Genomic DNA, 18,686 nt, shown 5'->3' on the forward strand with positions numbered 1-18,686 from the left:
GTGTGTGTCTGAGACAGAGTTTTGCTCTTCTTGCCTAGGTTGGAGTGCAGTGGCATGATCTCGGCTCACTGCAAACTCCCACTCCTGGGTTCGAGCGATTCTCCTGCCTCAGCCTTCTGAGTAGCTGGGATTACAGGCATGCACCACCACGCCCAGCTAACTTTTTGTATTTTTAGTAGAGATGGGGTTTCACCATGTTGGCCAGGCTGGTCTTGAACTCCTGACCTCAGGTGATCCACCCACCTCGGCCTCCCAAAGTGCTGGGATTACAGGCGTGAGCCACGCGCCCAGCTAATTTTTTGTATTTTTAGTAGAGATGGGGTTTCACCATGTTGGCCAGGCTGATCCTGCCCGTCCTCAGCCTCCCAAAGTTCTGGGATTACAGGCATTCTGTTTCTTCTCGACACCTTATCCCTCAGTTCCCACTGGGGAGAACACATGGTGGAAACAGAAGGAAATAGACAAAAACCCAGAGGAGCTCTTTATTTATTCAGGTTACTTTGCCCTCCCTTTCTATCTATATCTTGTGATAGAAGTTCTTTATTTATTCAGGTTACTTTGCCCTCCCTTTCTATTTATATCTTGTGATAGAAGTTCTTTATTTATTCAGGTTACTTTGCCCTCCCTTTCTATTTATATCTTGTGATAAAATGGTTTTCTCTTGACAGTGAGCCCACAGACCTAGGGGATCTGGCACTTGGGTGGATGCAGGGCTGAGTCTGGGAATTCTTTTTTCTCCCTCTTTTTCTCGCTAGAGGATCCCTTGATCGAGCTCAAGGACCTCGAAGAGAATAGCAGCTCCTCCTCCCTCCTTGATCCCTTGGGCTCACGGGATGGACATTGGCCATGCCCTGTGTGAGTAATGACTCAGCAGTGCCCTTTCTGTGGAATTTCCTTCATCATCTGAGAGACGGAGAACAAGCATGTATGTGCTGGCCATGAGATGACTGTACAGAGGAAGGAGGCCAAGGTTTCCCTGAGAGGAGCTGCAGCTGTCCCGGTATGCTCCGTGGGTGGGGTGGTGGGGATTGGACAGGTGGGTGGATGTGGGTGACTTGTTAGAGCCCATGGGGATGGGGTCCTTCAAAACCAAGTAGACCTGAGCTCCAACCAGCTTTCCCTTTCTAGCTGTATGATCTTGACTGAAGTCACTTAACCCCCTGAGCCTCAGTTTTCTCATCTGCAAAATGAGGCTAAAACAGGACACATTGAAGAAGGTTGTGAGGAAGATTACATAAAACAGCATGTGAAATGCTTAGCATGAGGCCCAGCAATCCTACCGTCCTCAGCTGGGGGCAGATGACCTGGACACGTGAAACGGGGAGGTTTCCACATGGAAGGGCTTCAAGGAGGAGTAGGGGGAGAGGAGGGAGAGATTGAGGCGGAAGTGGCTGGACAGAGGAGGTGACTGACGGAGAAAGTTTGTTTGAAAAGACTGAAACAGTGTGAGTATGAGCTTCCAAGCGTTCCGTTCACTTGGTCGGCAGACATCCATTAGGAATTCACTGATCCCATGCTGGCTATGGTGGGCTCATAGTTTGGGCTCATAAAAACAGCTAAGTGAGGCCGGGCGCGGTGGCTCACGCCTGTAATCCCAGCACTTTGGGAGGCCGAGGTGGGCGGATCACGAGGTCAGGAGTTCGAGACCATCCTGGCTAACACAGTGAAATCCCGTCTCTACTAAAAATACAAAAAAATTAGCCAGGCGTAGTGGCGGGTGCCTGCTTCAGCCTCCTGTAGTAGTCCCAGCTACTTGGGAGGCTGAGGCAGGAGAATGGCGTGAACCTGGGAGGCGGAGCTTGCAATGAGTCGAGATCGCGGCGCTGCAGTCCAGCCTGGGCGACAGAGCGAGACTCTGTCTCAAACAAAACAAAACAAAACAAAACAAAACAAAAAAACCTAAAAAAAAAACCAAAACAACAACAAAAACAAACAAAAAACCCAAACAAACAAACAATAAAACCACCTAAGTGAGCAGAATTTTTTTCACCAGTACAAATATCCTTTATTTTTCTGCCATATGTTCAGAGATAAAGGGTCCTCCATTGGTAGAGAAGCTCAGGCGTGTCACCGAGGACCTGGGATACTATTTTATTTGTGCTTTTTCCCCTTAGAGGGTTGGCTTGTCACCTCCTGGTCACAAGATGACATAGAAAAGAGCCAGCCGTGCAGCTAGTTTTATATGCTCCAACAGAAAGCCCTAAAAAGGAGAGGGCGAGGAAAGGGATTAGAAAGAACTAAAAGTGTTTCACTTTCTTAAAAATACTTCCAAACAAAGAATGAATTTGCCCTGGAAAGGATGCTTACGAAGCATTTATGGCACCCATTGACATCAGTGTGTTGTTCTCTCTTGAGTTGAAGTAAGGCAGGCGCGACTGGCTGTTTAAGTGGATAAATCTGCCCATGTGGGGTCAAGGAGCAGAGGTGGAAGTAGAGGCTGGGGAGAAACCTCTCTGCCTCTCTGGCGACCCTTTCCTGTGCTGCTGGGATGAAGAGGGGCACAGGGAAGGAGGGAGAGGCCCCTCACCCAGACCAGGTGTGCCTCCCGGAATCCGTTAGCCACGCATTCGGAACTTGACATCATGTTTTCTCCAGAATTTCATTTCAGCCACCTGCCATCTGCCAGCCCCAGTTCTGTTAGAGTTTCTTCCACAGCAGCCTCTCCTCCTCCCTGCCTTTCCTTAGGACACCAACCAGCTCTCTCTCACTGGAGGTTGGCCAACAGGCCCCACACCCCAAGAGGCGGTAGCAGTAGTCACATGATGCCACCAGCTTCAAAATCTCCTTTAGTCTGTGATGTCCAGTTGTTTGAAATGAGCCCACTGGACACTCTACGTGGTTAGTACGCCTAGTCACAAAAAGCAAGGCAGGAATGAGAAACCATCAAGGACCAGAAGAGAGTGGGGAGACATGACATCGCAATGCAGTGTGGTACCCTGGATTGGATCCTAGAGCAGAACGAGGCCATCAGTGAAAAAACCGGTGGAACTTAAGTCAAGTCTGGAGTTTAGTTAATAGCTGTGTGTCAGTGTCAACCCATGTCTTTGTTTTGACAAAAGTCCTATAGTAGGCTGGACACAGTGGATCATGCCTGCAATCCCAGCAGTTTGGGAGGCCGAGGTGGGCAGATCACTTGAGGCCAGGAGTTCAAGACCAGCCTGGCCAACATGGCGAAACCTCGTCTCTACTAAAAAGACAAAACTTAGCTGAGCGTGGTGGTTCGCGCCTGTAGTCCCAGCTATTCGGGAGGCTGAGGCACGAGAATCGCTTGAACTTGGGAGGCGGAGGTTGCAGTGAGCCGAGATCACACCACTGCACTCCAGCCTGGGTAACAGAGCAAGACTCTGTCTCCAATAAAAAAAAGTACAATTGTAATAAAAGAGGTTAACAATGGGGAAAACCAGTGAGGGGTACACAAGCAGTCTCTGTTCTCTTTGCAACATGTCTGTAAATATAAACTTATTCCAAAACGAAAAGTTTATTAAAGTGGACCCACCTCCTCTCTTATCAATGCTATCAGCTTGAGGGGTCCAGTAGCTTAATGTAGAAGATGACTTGCAAGTTCAAGACCTTTGATGAGTGACTTATAGGAAAATTCATAAAAATGGGATAAAGACGAGGTGCTTTCTTCACTAAGCCCCTGTGTCTACCGGCTGGTGCACCCAAGGTAGGCAGGAGGAGCAAAGCAGGGACCACTTCTGCCATCCTCTTGCCCCAGGGCTTTCTTGCTGCCCCAGTACCCTTGCACCTGCTGGTGGATGGCTGTTCCCACAGGCCCTGCCTCTAACCCCACCGACTTCTGCAATCCGTGGTCCCTCAATGCTTTCTGTCCCTCAGACTTTCCCAGCTGCTGCCCCTGTGCCAGTAGAGGGGGTGATGTGGGATCAGGATGTTATAAACCCAGATCTGACAACGCTTATTCCAGCACCTGCTATATCACACCCCACACCAGAACTGGTTAGAGCTGGAAGAATCATCATAGCTATCATTTCTTGAATATAAACCCTATGCCAGAAACTCTGCACTAGAAATAAAATACTTTCCCCATTTTGCAGATTAAAAAACTACATCTGGGAAAATGATGTCATTTGCCCAAACTAAAAAAGCACAACTGGCCCCAAATCACTCTCTTCTTATTCCCCTGCCTTCCTTAAAGAAAGGCTCTTCAATAGCAACTAGACAACCTGCCCATTTTACAGAAAGGCAAAACAGGACTCAGGGAGGTAAGGTTTGCGTGAGACCACACAGCCTATTCACCTCTAGCCAGAAAAGGAACACAGGCTTCCTCACTGTGCTCTCTTTGCCACCTCTGAATTACTGAAGCTTTCTGGGTACCTATGGCCCATGCCTAGGAAGTCTAGTTGCTTCTAGACCAGACCAGTGCTCCAGGAGGCTCCTCCCTTCCCAGTCAGGTACAGATTCCCTATTCCACTTCTCCCTGCCGTCCTCCCACCCCCGACACCTCCGTGTCTGCAGGCACAGCTCAGCAGGGGGTACAATTACCATCTGTGTCACTGGCATCTTTACAGAGGCATATTTAAGTCACTGCAGCACTCACAGGAGAAAGCAAGTAAATACACAGCCCAGCAAAGCGCTGAACCCAGCCTCAGGTCTGCTTGCACGGAGCGGGCATCACTTCACAAAACTATGGGGGGAAAAGCAAAGCAAAGAAAGAAGAAACTGCGTCTTCCCTTTGGAGGTGTTGCCAAAGTTTCTCTCCATCTCTGAATGATGCTTCTTCAGATGATGTGATGTCCAGAGGAGCAAAAGGCAACCTTCACAGGTGGGATAGTCAAGCCTGTGTCACCTTGCGGGCCAGCATCCTGGTGGAGCAGCAGCCAAGAGCTGCATGGGTAAAGGAGGAGATTACTGAGACGCAGGTGCCTCTGGGTGTCGATGGAGCACCTGCTTCCTCATCCCACCACAGTCCCTGGCAGGGGCACGCGGTGCAGTGAGCCATCCGCACTCACCCTCTGGGTCTCCCTGGTGGCCAGTAGAATCCAATGGACTGGATACAGGACTCAGTCTGTGATACAGGGATCAGTCTGTGACCAGAGCAAGGGGAAGCAGCCTCTCGAGTTCTTGGGAAGAAACGTGACCACCGTGGGAAGCCTTCTGGGGTTTATTAAAAATATGTCATGCTAGGCACATCATGTTTTTAAAAACACAATTATTTATTTAATAAATATTTAGTAAGTATGCTTATGTGCCAATAATTAAACTTGGCACCAAGGATACAGTTCTGAATGTGATAGTAAGTTCCTGGGCCATATTGGAGTTTAAATTCTAGCAGTGTGGGCTGTGAGGGTTGGGGAGAAGACACACATAAACTGACAAATACACAGAGAGATGATAGGACAGTGAGTTTCATGAAGACTGGAAACTGGACAGTGAGGTGGATGCTTTAGCCAGAATGACAGGGCAGGTTCTGGGGAGGTGGCATTTGGAGGAAGAGAAGGTATCATAAGCTTGGTGGCTCAGGAGAACATTGCACATGTGGCATTTCTGGAGTTTAGCAAAGCTTTGGGAAAAACCCCTTCTTGTAATATTTACTAAAATGTGTTATGTGCATATTCCACGGCAAATGTTGTTTTGCTTACACACTCAACAGACATTTTATTTGGTCCTTACAGGCACCCCCATAACGGAGGCATTGTCTCTGATTTGCAGATGACAGTGTTGAGGTCCAGAGAGATTGTGACTTGGTCAAGGCGAGAGAGATTTGAGCCCCACCCCCGGCCCTCACCCCCACCTGGGCTTGTTACCCCCATGACTATGACTGGTCAGGCTGCCTTTGTCAACACGACATAGAAGTGTGGGATGGATGATGACTCATCACTGGTTGAATGACTATTTCCACGGCTGATGATGATTAGATGACTACCGTGAAGGGAACTCATCAGGGTGGTGGCTCAGGCATGGTCCACAGCCCTGCCTTGTCCACTGGTGCCAATGACCTGAATGGGGGTTCAGTGGCCAGTCAGGGTTCAGCCTCCTCTCCAACCACCTCTGACCTTGCACCAGTTAGTGCAAAGTCACTGGCAGTTTCTGTGACATCCTGTGTGTTTCACTCTTCCCTGCCTTTGCAAAGGATGCCCCCCCACCCTTGTCTGGAATGGCCCCTGCACCTGGTGACCCAGGTAATGCCCACTTCCCTTCTAAAAGCCAGCTTACATGTCACCTCCTCCATGAAGTCTTCCCTGAATTCCTCCACACTGATGTGGTGAGTCATTTAGGTTCCAATGCACTATCTATCATCTATATCTATCTATCTATCTGTCTGTCTGTCTGTCTGTCTGTCTGTCTGTCTATCTATCTATCTATCCATCCGTCACAGCTAGTTGCCATCCCAGCAGCCATCTACTAACATAGAAACAATTTTGATGAAGTGGGGATGTGCTCTGAGAACGCTGGCCTATCCCCAGAGGATGAATTATAATTAGCCAAACCCATTCCTCTTGGCCAGGTATTGGCTGAGGGGTACTCATAGGATTCATTTCTGGCCAATGGGCCGTGCCAGAAGGCGGATCTGGCAAAAGTTTCCTTACCCAGTGAAAAAAGAAGTTCATGGGAAGAAATGTTCCTTCCTTTCTTGACTTAGGGAATTGTCATTTGGGGAAGTCACAAACAGTGCTTCAGTTGTCATTTTGCAGTCAGGAGGGGGCGGTCCAGGGAACACGGAGAGGCCACCCCTGATCCTGACATCAGTGAGCTGCTGAATCACCCAACCTGGGAACTGCCTACCTCCAGGCGTCTTGCTGTCTGAGAACATAAACCCTTTGATTGACACCACTTTTACTTTGCTATTTGTTACTTGAGGCTGCAGGCATCCTGACTGATATAGCAGAGCTCTCTCTTTGTGGTATGTTTTCACTCTGGTCTGTTTTCTCGTCCAGTTCTTCACACTGGAAACTCCTGCAGGGGACTGGTTCTTTTTATCAAAGACTCTCCAGTGTTCAACACAAAATCTAACACACAATGGGTGCCTTGCTTAGTAAATAAATGAAAAGATAGCTGGCTGGAAGGAAGGAGGAATAAGCCATCAGATGACATGAAGTTAGGAGGTGATGTAAATACCTAGGATCCAATAGTTGAGGTCTGCAAAGAGAGGAGCGGACGACTCAAGAGCCAAACACAGAAAGATGGGATTGTTGTGAGGTCAGACCTGTCTGATTCTTAGTCCCAGACTCCTGGGGGGCAGGGGGATACCTTTCTCAGCTGTAAATGGACATATGATGGCAGCTTTGTGGGACCCATTGCTTTTGGGACAGGGATGGTATGCAAGTGACTGTGAAACAGTCCCAACTATGTGGAGAGAAGAGCTGAGGGGCAAGGCATTGGACTGTGATTAGGAGTGACTCTGTTATCAGTCCTCCCTATCACTTCTCACTGGTCACCATCACTAGAAAGAAGGGCTTTGTCCTGACACTGAAATACTCCTGGCCATGTTGACTCCCAAGTCCTTCTCAACTACTTCCTGAGTTCTTTCATGCACTTCCTTCCTCAACCTCCCTCCCTAGACTCAGTAGTTGCCTCTAGCATCTACCCACACAGGGGCTGTTTGGTGCTCCCCTGGTGGGTGTGGGGGGGGGCTTTGCAGGGCAGGTGCATCGTGACATCGGCACAGATGGCATGGATACCCAGCAGCCTTTTCCTTTCTCAAGTCACCTCCTTCCCTGGTGGCAGCCACATCAACTCTTCTGCTTGATTATTCTGTATCAAGCGTCTGATGCTGCAGACGGCCACTTCTCCTGAATAGTAGCTGCCGGGAAGTGCCTGGCTCCCCGGAGGAGCCGGGCTTGAGTTCTCCTGGGTTCAACTGGCTGTGAGCCTTTTGTGGTCACCCACCTTAGGGCCTCCTCTGTCAAATGGGCACATGAAGGCATCTATAAACTTCTCTTGAGTTTTAAGTGGGACAATGGGTACGAGAGGGCCAGGGCTGGCTTCATGGGTATGAGACCTGTGAAAGGCTCTGAATTCTGTGCTCAGAAGGGACCTGTACTGGTTTAATATCCTCCTTTTATCTCTTGAAATTCTTTATTTTAGGCCCTTCAAATTATGTAGCTGGTCATGGAGAGGGCTTTGCAAACCAAACAGCATTGCAAGACTGCACAGTGGGTTGCTGTTGTAATCATAACAACACACACGTTCACATTCTGTAAAGGATATATATGTGAAGGGGGCTTTTCTGCAAGGCTGGGACGTTGAGGCAGCACAGAATTCGTCTCTCACTTACTGTATCCTCTTCCTCGGTTTAAGGATATTAAACCCAGGTGCCCCAAAATCTTCAGAGCACTCGGCCTCCATGCCGATGGTGCAGACTCTGCTCTAATTCTGCACTTGGCCAGACATGGCTATGCAAACTGCAGTGTGTCTCTTCCTACTCTGGGTGCCACCTCACTGACCCGCGTAAGGAGGGACTGTGACTGGTCCCCAGGCAAGCGCTTTCCCTGCCACCTGCACCTGTTGCAAGCCAGCTCCTCGGAACCAGGCCAAGCAGCTCTGCCCCTAGTGGGAGTCGGAGGCATGAAACTCCCTTTTAGGAAGACCGGGTAAGAAGCACCGCCACCTGCTCCTGCTGCCTGTGCTGGCCTCAGCTTCTGGGAGCATCTTAGCAGCCAGCCCCGGGTGAGGACAGGGTCCACCGGTGCACCTGGCAGAGCAGGGTAGATGCTGTGACTTGGGGGCTTCGGGGGAACAGGGTGGGGCTCCTCATTGGAAAAAATCTTTAGGTTTGGATCCAGCCTTTATTTAAAGAGGGGGATTGTGTATAGACTTGTGTGACTGTTCAGCGTCTTTCCACCTCGGTGTGTGTGTGTGTGTGTGTGTGTGTGAGAGAGAGAGAGAGAGAGAAAGAAAGAACCTGTGGGTCGATTGCCCAGTGTGCCCCTCTATCTGAGAGTGTGTCTGTTAGTAGGCACCCGTGTGTGGCATTGCTTCTGTGGGTGACTATGTCAAGGCGTGGGTCTGTCACTGTGTGCGGTGTGGAGCAGTATGATAAGCCGGTGGCCGACCCCCGAGTGTGTAGACACGGGAGCTGGTGTCAGGGTGTTTGTAGGGCTGCGGTTCTGTGGAGGTTTGTCTCAGATTGTGTGAGAGTGTGGGTGTTCCAGCAGGTGCTTGTTTCTGAGTGTGAATGTGTGTGAAGCTGTGACCGTCTGTCTCTAGCTCTGCATGGGACGGTGATCCGGTGTGTGTGTGTATGTGTGTGTGCGTGTGTGTGTATTAGAGTGCTACAAACTGTGTGGCTGTGTGTGTACGTGTGCGCGCGTGTCACGGCGGCCCAGTCTGCTTCTGGGTGAGTGGGGCAGAGCCCCGAGTGTGGTCTGAGTGTGGGTGTCGGTGTCTCTGTCTGGGAAGCAGTGGTTCGGGATGTGTGTGTCAGGCAGTGGCTGGGTCGCCAGAGTCTGTGCACTGGAGTGAGAGCGGGCGGCAGCCCTTCATGGGCAGTGCCCCGTGTGTTTGTGGGTCTGTGTCTGGGTGTGAGCGTCATGGTGCGTGTGTTAGAGCCCGTGGGGCTCCGATGAAAGGCTATGGCTCTGGGTGACTGGTGTGTGTGTGTGTGTGTGAAAGTGGTGTGGAGTGGCGGCGGCTTTAAATGGTGGAACCACAGCAGGTGGCCTTGTGGTTGGGGTGGCCATGGAAGGTGGCAATGGAAATGGACTGGCGGTGGCTGGCCAGCCCTGGCCAGGAGTTTGAAGCCCGCCGTTTCGCCCGCCGCCGCCAGGCTGCCCGGCCTCTGAGCTCTGCGCTGCGCCAGCCCGCTCCGCCGCCAGCCCGACGCCTGCAGCCCCGGGAGCCAGGGCGGCAGGCCCCAGTTCCCCGCGTGGTCCGCTACCGCCGGGCGGCCGGGCGTGCGGGCGCCGGGGCTCCTGGGCTCCGGGCACTGCGGGGGCTGCGGGCTCGGCGCCCGGGGGAGGCGGGCCGTGGGCGCGGGTGCGGGCGCCCCAGCCGGCCGCGATCGCGGGGTGAGTCCTGTCTCCCGGCGCTCCATCCGGACCCCCGCGCGGGCTGGGAGCAGGGTGTTCCCCCCGCCGCGGGCAAACAAGTTTGTGCGGACGCCGCTGGGAGCGCGGCGGGGCTGCACCTGCTCTGGCTGCCGGGCGGGCTTGCGGGGGACGCCTTCCCGGGGGCCGGGGTGGCTCGGCCGGGGCAGGGGAGAGTGAGCGGGTGCGTGCGGGGCGCGGGGGGCGCTCGGCGCGGCCGGGATGGGGCGGGGGTGCGCGAGGCGCCGCACGAGCCGCGTCGCCCTCCGGAGTCCTGAGAGCCCGTCCGTTTCCTGGGAGGGCGCTGCGGCTGGGCCCGGGGAGGGGGCGAGGGCAGGGTGTGGGGTGCGCACAGCCTCCCTCCTAGGCGGCGACGTTTACCCAGAAGCAGCTCCCTCTCGTTCCGCTACCAAGAGAGGCTTCCGGTCAGCGGAGGGTTTGCTCCGTCTCTTGGTGAACTTGAACAGAGGCAAAAGCAAAACGTATGTATTTTGTCCGGAAAATTATCCAGTATAGAGCTTTGTGTCTTCGTAGGTTTGGACGGAGATTCACGACTGGAGGTTGCTAAACTGCGTTTTTCTTGGCTACTCTGGAGCGTACCTGGCTGGGTCCCCTGCCTCCGGGTAACCTCGCTGGTTGTTCTCCTGAGCATTTGTGCTCCTGGGATGATGCCTGCTCTGCTGATCGGGAATGCGGGTGGGGAAGAGCACCGCGCTTCCTTCCGCTGAGCGGTGGGAAGGCTGATATAGGAGTTCTAGCCCCATAGCCCTGCCCTGGGATCCAGCTGCTCCCCATACTGGCTCTGCCCCTGCAGCTCCCAAGATGGACAGATGCAGGACTCCCCTGTACTTTTCTAACATGAGATACCCGCATCCCTCTTGTTGCTGGAACAGCGTGCTTAGGTTTACGGAGGCACTTGGGTGATCCCACTTTGGGATCAGGAGTGGGGGCCTTTCTTTTTTCCTCTGATTTGCCTAGGTTGTCAGGCACAGAAAGGGTGGTGGGGAGTGAAAGTTAGAGGAGGTATAAAGCTGGCTTGCCCTGTGCTATTTGCAATCACCCCCTCCCGGTGGCTGCAGGTGCTGGGGAGAGAGCTAGGGGAGGTTTCCTTGGGCTATGGGAGAATGAGGTTCGTCTCTCTCAAGCATGCTCCCCACCCCCACACACTTAGATTGGCCCTCAGGAGATCCTCCGGGAAGAGGCCTCAGCCGGCTGCCAGAGCCCAGGGTTTCTAGGAGGAAGAGCAGGAGCTCTCCCAGGCACGGGGGCTTGGCGGTGGTTGGGCTGGTGGCTGAGCCTGACTGCCTCATCTTCCCCGCCAGAAGGCCCTCACCTGTGGCTGCATCTGCCAGCCCTCAGCAGGGCCATTTCCACAGCTCCTCTGTAAAAATGCCTTATTCTGGGGTGAGGGGATCCCTCTCTTTAGTGGGCATTGTGCTCTATGGGGTACTGTCCTGCGGCCTTTAACATGCCTGGTTGGAAGTGAAGAGAAGCTGGGGTAAGGCAGAAGGCCAGACTCCTGTCTCTTCCTCCTGTCTTCCTAACCGAGCAGAAGTGGATATTCAGGCCCACCAGTGGGTCTGCTGCTGAAGCTTGAGTCGCCAACCTGATAAGTTCAGCCAGAGCACTGGGGAGTGAGTCACAGAGCTGGTTCCTTATGGCATCGGCCTGAGCAGGTGACTCAGAGCCTCTGAATCCAGAGCCTCCAGGCCCCGATGGAACCCCTTGAGCAGGGCCTCTTGGGAAGTGGTGTTTCTCATCACAGAAGCCCCAAGCTTGTACTCCCATCCGGCTCAGACCCCCATCAGCCTTGGTGAGACCAGCTCCCCAACTCTTTCTCTGGAGGCACAATGAGGTCAAGGCCAAGGACTCTGGGGCAGCTCAGTGTTTAGACCTTCAGGGTCTTAGGCCTTAAAATGCAGGTGATAATCATGTACACTAGCAGGGCCAGAGATGGCCCTAACATCCAGGGCTGCTCATCTAGGGAATGAGGGAGTGAACGTGGCCTTGCGCTCACTACCTTCTCCCTGGGCCTCCTGGGCTGGCCTTCACATTCTTCCTTTAATCTCTCCTCATCATGGCTTTGCTAAGCGTGTTGACATACGCCTGAAAAATTATCGTCAGTGTGCCACTTGGAGAATGTGATCAGGGAGGAACTCTGCATATGTCCTGCCTCCTGGTGTGGATGTGAGAAGTGGATGGAAGAATGGGCTGGATTAATTTCATCAGCTATAAAATACAGCGCACCTGCTGGTAGCTGTTAAGGCCCCTCCCCTCCACTTCGCTTCCCTTCCTTTGCTGCTGAAAGCCCCTGGAAATGTGAGCTCCCTCCCAGAGGGTGGCTCCCTTGACATGAGGGGGTCATGAGTATTCTGAGGACAGGGATGTGTAGCAGGGTGTGTTGGGCTCTCTCCCACAGCCCGAGTCCCCCGTCCCACTGGCAGGGCTGACTCTGGTTGGGCACTCCACTCATTTGTCCACCTGTATCCAACTCACTCAGTGGGGTTTGAACACCTGTTTGCCTTCCAGGTTCTGAGATGGACTTGAGACGACCCTTAAGCTTTCAGCACCAGGTGGAAGAAACACATGAACAAGTGAACAAAATAAGGTTCTATAAAAGAGATAGCTCAGGCCAGGCATGGTGGCTCACACCTGTAATCCCGATGTTTTGGGAAGCCGAGGTGGGCAGATCCCCTGAGGTCAGGAGTTCGAGACCAGCCTGGTCAACATGGCAAAACCCCATCTCTACTAAAAGTACAAAAATGGTGGCGTGCGCCTGTAATCCCAGCTACTAGGGAGGCTGAGGCAGGAGAATCGCTTGAAACTGGGAGGTGGAGGTTGCGGTGAACCAAGATCATGCCACTACATTCTAGCCTGGGTGACAGAGCGAGACTCCATCTTGAAAAATGAATAAAAATAAATAAAAATAAAAGAGATAGCCCAGAGATAGGCTGGAAGAGGTTGAGACTGGCTGTTTCAAAAGTGAGAAAGGCTCCAAATCAGGTGCCAGGAAAGGAAAAATGCCGGCTCCCGCGCTGGTGCTTTGTCTTTCTGTGTGGACCCAGCCCCTAGCACGGTGTTTGGAAGGATCTCTGTCCTTGGTATTGCACACGTGAAGATCATGTGATATGGTTGATGATGATATGCACTTGGAATCAGAGCGATTTAGCAATAGCTGTTTGGATTTGTTCAGGTTAATTGGCCTTCTCTGTCTCAGATTCTGCATCTGTATGATGGGGATGGTAATGATTTTGGCCTCACAGATATGTGGGGAGATCACTCATTCATTTTTCCATCTGACCATTCATCCAATGCACTTGACAGTTGGTGAAAGTACCTTGAACTCTAATATGGTAGGTTAAAGTTTTTATTTATATGAACCCCAGCAGTGGGTTAACTGAAGGGGCTTTCCTCTTTTGCATGGAATGGAGTTCTGACCTATTATGTTTTATACCCTTTTAGCAGCATATTAAAATGTTGAATCTTTTTTCAAGCTCTGAAGTTCAAACTCTCAAGAGATTTCTTGTCTCACCAAAGACAAGGATCCCACCCCATTTGCATTTCCCAGACCTTGTTCCCGCAAAGGACCCAGCAGATTTTTGTTTAGTGGGTCTCTTGCTCTTTTTCTCAGTCTCTGAGACACAGTCGTGAGGCCTGTGAGTAATGGCAGCATGGCCCTGAGCACTGAAGGATGTCCAGTCCAGCAGGTACTTATTTTCAGGGGCATTCCCTGTGCCCCACCCAGAGGTGGGCAGAGGCACTGACTGTGCTTTTGAGAGGCCCTCGGGCTGGAAGGAGAGGTAGGGACATCAGCAGGGAACCCTGACTCAAGACCACACACCACCCAGGCACACTTGGTAGCAGCCTCCAGCCTCGTTGCTTAGTGCCTAGCACTGAGGAGTGGTTCTGCTCCAGACACCAGGGAGGCTTTGTGGAAGAGGTGGCATGGGAGCTGAAACTTGACGGCCTGGAGCATTTCATGAGCCATAAGATGGGGCACAAGCGTCCCTGGCTGGTGGAAGGGCATGCGTGAGGGTGCTTGAGGCATCTCTCGCTAACCAGGTGATGCCCTGGTGGGATACAGGGCTGGCTTGTATATCCCTGGGAAGCCATTACAGGCTGTAGCATCATTAGCTCCTCATAATAGAAAGATCACTTGCTTAGATGAAAAGGGACAGCCTTTTGGAGAGGGAATGGGGTCCAGAAGCCAGGCACTATGCCCGAGCGGGGCAGGGGCAGGGGCAGGGGCAAGGGGAAAGTCACAGGAGGGGAATCCAGGAGCTGTGAGCCCAGCTGGAGGCTCCTGCATGTACTCTGCCCAGGTCCTGAAGCTGAGACCCCCCTGGCTGCCAGTCATTGAGGCTGAGGCTTCGAGCTTCTAGGACCCAGACTCCCATCACCTTCATATCTGGAGAGCGACATTCTGGGCCCTATTCTCGTCATTAGGGCTCCTGCCCTGCAAAAAGCAGGCAGCTCCAAGTCCTAAGAGATTTGCAGCCCTTACTGCAGCTGCCACAGTAGCTGAGAGCCTTCTGGGGATATCTGGTGTCATTTTCCCTTCAGCTGCCACGGCCTGTTGTCTCTGACCGGGGGTCGCAGGGAGGTGGAGTCACCTGACTGAACCCCAGTGGCCACTGGCTGCACCTGGGCCAGCTCCGAGTTCTATCCTGCAGCCCCTACCCCCAGGGACTGCCTCCTCTCCTCTCCCTGCTGCCACCCCTCGGTCTCTGGACCCCTAGCCTGGCTGAGAGGTGGCCACCTGACCAGCCCGAGCCAGGCTGGGCAACTGCCACTCCCTCGGTCCCAGATGGCAACAAAGTAATAGACAAAAGCTCAGGTTGTCTGAGTCCCCAGGTGCTCTGGACTCCTGCTCCCTTCCTGAGACTTCCAGAAGCCCCTTTGTTCTATTAGTCTCCTCTTATGCTTGACAGGGAACTCAGGATCTCCCTCTGCAGGCCCTGCTCTTCTCTAGGGTGACCCCAGGGCAGGGCAGTGAGTGTGCACCTTTGTCCAGCCCTGGTGTGCCTCCTCTACCCCCAATAGGGCCAAGCCCCAGGCAGGGATAGAACCCCCCACCCACCCAGCCCCAGCCTTCCCCTGAAGCACTCTGCAGGGTTCCAAGATGGGAGGTGCCCACGGGAAGCACACGTTGGGGAAAAATTCCCCAGACTTTCAGAGGGGAAGGGCCCCAGGCTGCCTGCCAGTCCCAGTGGGCTGGGGCGTGAACACTCACCAACAAGGCACCGTCTGGAAGGCTTGGCTGGGGAGACCCCATGTGTGGCATCATCTCTAGGAGATTTGGCCCGGCATGACCTCAAGAAGGTGCTGACGGAGGCGCACTAAACTCCTCTGGAGAATACATCTTGCCTCGTGTGAAGCCGGAGCTGGGAAGGGGAGAGAAATAGGAAGCTCAGTGGGCATAATAGAGGCTCTGGGAGCAGGTGGCCTGGTCTGAGTGCTGGCCCTGATCTGTCTGGCTTTGGGCAGCGTACATCACCTGGCTCAGCTTCAGAGACCTCAGTGCTCAAATGGGGTATACAGGGCATTGCTTGGTGGGTTGCCTGGAGGAAATGAGATGGTGGATGGTGCAGGTACAGCCCAGTTCAACCTATTCACACTGCAAATGCTCCATAAATGGTGGCATTGACAAAGCAATTGCTAACAGCAGCCTCAGCATGGGGATCAGCTGCGAGTAAGAGTGGGATCCTGGGTGCACTCCAGGGACTGTGGGGGCTCAGAGCTGGGGAGAGGCCTCTCGAGTCTGACTTCACCAGTGGCACAGCTACTACAGGCCCATCCTCCGGCTTTTCCTTGCTTGCCTCTTTTGCATTCATAACCAAGCCATGCCGCAGTCTGTAGGGAACAGAGCCACAGCGGATTCATGTCCACTCCCTAATTTGATCCCGTAAAGCACATTTACCCCCATTGAACAGACGATGAGCCTGAGGCCCTGCCCTGTGCAATGCTTTGCTCGAGGTAGGTTTACTGTCATGGACAGCCTTCTGGCTTTCGGGTGTAGTGGGTATAGCTGATGGCCTCCCAGGCCCTATGCAGACGAGCAATGGCTAGGATTCTGTCCCCGACCCCAGGTGTTGGCCGGTTCTGCTCTCTGACTGACCTCATGGCTTGGCTGTGCGCCCTTGTGCAGATGCTCCAAGTTTCCCAGCCCACCCCCAGGCCTCTCGTGGGTTCAGTCACTCAATAAACATTTACCATCACTGCCCTGCTAGCTGTGGGCTGGGATCTGGGAACATGGATACACCAGGTGTGATCTCTGCCCTGGAGCGGGGCTGCCAGCCTTGAGGAGAGAGAGTGTCATGTTGTGATGTTGGCTATAAAGTGTGGTGGAAGTCCAGGGCAGGGTGACAAGTTCCTGATGCTTATTTTTTATTTGTTTATTTTTTTTGAGACAGAATCTTGCTCTGTCAACAGGCTGGAGTGCAATGGCATGATCTTGGCTCACTGCAACCTCCGCCTCCCGGTTCAAGCGTTTCTCCTGCCTCAGCCTCCCAAGTAACTGGGACTACAGGTGCCTGCCACCACGTCCAGCTAATTTTTGTATTTTTAGTAGAGACAGGGTTTCACCATGTTGGCCAGGATGGTCTCCATCTCTTGACCTTGTGATCCGCCCGCCTCGGCCTCCCAAGGTGCTGGGATTACAGGCGTGAGCCACCGCACCCGGTCTTTTGTTTCCCCCTACCAGCCTACCCGCAGTGAGTTTTCCAGTCTAGGAATCTGCTTTGTGATTTTAAAAGTTGGGAGCGCAGCCTGCTTCATAGAAGACCTGGGCCATGGAAATCTGGCCTGCACATGGCTGGCTGTGGTGTCCGCACCAGCACCTACCTCCCCAGACCAGGGAAGCCTCTTTTGGGAAGGGGGGCACCAGAAAATACTTTGGAGGACCGTGGGATCCTGGGTGAGATGGATTGAATCCTGATTCATCCGCTCTGACCACTCCCTACCCCAGCCCTACTTGTACTGTATATCCAAATCCTATCTAGAAAATCTATACAGAATTCACAGTATACCCTGCCTTCAAAATTCCGAACTGTTGAGCTCCTGCCTGCCTTTCTGCTCCATCTCATCAGAAACCTTCTCACAGCAGGAGTGCTACCCTCTCCCCTTCAGTGGTACAGGATGGATGTGATCCCTAGTTTGTAACCGGAGCCCCTTTGTGAACAGACCTGGAGACCCCTCCTCATAGAATTACATCATAGAAAGGATGACATAAAGCTCAGCCCAGGCACTCTTGTTAACTCCATGCTTCTGAAAGCCCTCAGCTCCATTAAGCTGTGTTCCTGGACTGCCTGGGGGTCTGTGCCCATGCACTGCTCCGTCTCTCCCACGTTTCAGGCTTCATCCATGGCCCTGGGTAAGTGGCATTTGAGATTTCACTGCCCTGACCCCATAGGAGCAGGTTTCTGATGTCAGGATTTACGTATCAATTTATCTGTTGTCTCGTTCGTTTTTAAGATGTATTCATAAACGAAGATCACTGAGCATCCGCACTCCCAGGCCTCATGCTGGGGCCGGGGTTAGGAAAATGACAGAGGCATGGCCTCTAGCCCTAAGTAGATGACAGACTTTGGAGGGTGACTGACAAGTAGATGGACAGTTCTGATCAGCCTCACGATGGCGAGTGCTGGGCTGAGGGTCAGCAGGGGCTGCGGAAAGACTGAGGAATCTTCAGGGAAGCTTTCTCTGAGGAACAATACCTGGCCTGAGCCTTGGAGGACACACAGGGATTTGAGAAGTGAAGAGGAAGGAAAAGGCATAAATAAAGGGTAGCTTGTGCAAAGACACCGAGGCAGATGTGCTGTGGTTCCTGGTGGTTCTGCTGGAATGTGGAGTGTGTGTGCGCATGTCTGCATTTGAGATGAGGAAGCCAAAGAAAGAGACCGGGCAAGAGATGAGGCTGGATGGGCTGGATCACGAAGGGGCCCTTGTATATCATGCCGAGGGGCTTAGCGTTTATCCAGTAGCCACGGGGAGCTATTGAAGGGGGTTTTAAGCAGGGGTGCGCCATGATCAGATTTGCGTGTGAGGAGGATCACCCTGGCAGCCTTGTGGAAGATGGATCGGAGGGTCCAAAGCTGGAGGCAGAGAGATCAGCCAGGATTTCTTGGGATTTTCTCTGAGGTTTTACAAATCTGATGAGGCTGTCTGGGGTGGGCCTGGCAGATACGTCACAGCCTAGAAAATAGAAGCTCTGGAGAACCGTCTGCAATTTCCAAACCCAGAATTTAATTCCACCGTCATTTGCTGATTACTGAGTCTGCTACCTCTGCCCCAGCCTAAAGGACCAGCTGACCCACATTTCCACATCTCTGCCCTCCCCGAGGGCCTCAGAACCTGGCGGCCCTCACTGTTTAGTCAGAGAGGCTCATGCCTATCTGGGATCTTTGTCCCAAGCCTCCAAGCTTTCTGGGGGCCTGGAATGCCAGCTCAAACATTGTCCTTCCTCTCACACCCGTTGTCTATCCCTGGTGCACAGAGCAGCCATTGAGTGGCTGCACAGGCCTGGCGGGGGGCCCGGGCCAAGTTAGTTACGGGCAGTGGCTTAGTCACGCTTCTGGGGGCCTTTTTTTCTGGGATAAGCCTGTCCTTGTGCTAAGGGCTTCGCTCACACAGCAGCCCAGGTCGTTGCAGCTGCAGAACCCTCTGCCAACCCCAACAGCACGCTTCAGAGGTGCCGCCAAT

At 53.0% G+C, this 18,686-nt stretch overlaps 1 protein-coding gene across 6 annotated transcripts in view; it reads left to right on the forward strand.

Annotated features, from left to right (window-relative positions):
- Window positions 1–18,686, forward strand: part of WSCD1 (WSC domain containing 1) — a 249,732-nt gene that overhangs the window by 186,220 nt on the left and 44,826 nt on the right. The window contains exon 1 of one of the 6 annotated variants that reach the window (XM_031657319.1): window positions 8,522–8,628. The exons of 2 other annotated variants lie outside the window; for them this stretch is intronic. The gene's annotated coding sequence lies outside the window, so the exon portion shown is untranslated. Of the gene's footprint in view, window positions 1–8,521; window positions 8,629–9,760; window positions 9,969–10,340; window positions 10,469–16,604; window positions 17,359–18,686 lie in introns of those variants that run through there. 3 more of the 6 variants (XM_031657317.1, XM_031657318.1, XM_031657320.1) reach the window with 3 other exon arrangements.

This window comes from Papio anubis, chromosome 17 (genome assembly GCF_008728515.1).
Source record: "Papio anubis isolate 15944 chromosome 17, Panubis1.0, whole genome shotgun sequence".
Classification (NCBI taxonomy): Eukaryota; Metazoa; Chordata; class Mammalia; order Primates; family Cercopithecidae; genus Papio; species Papio anubis.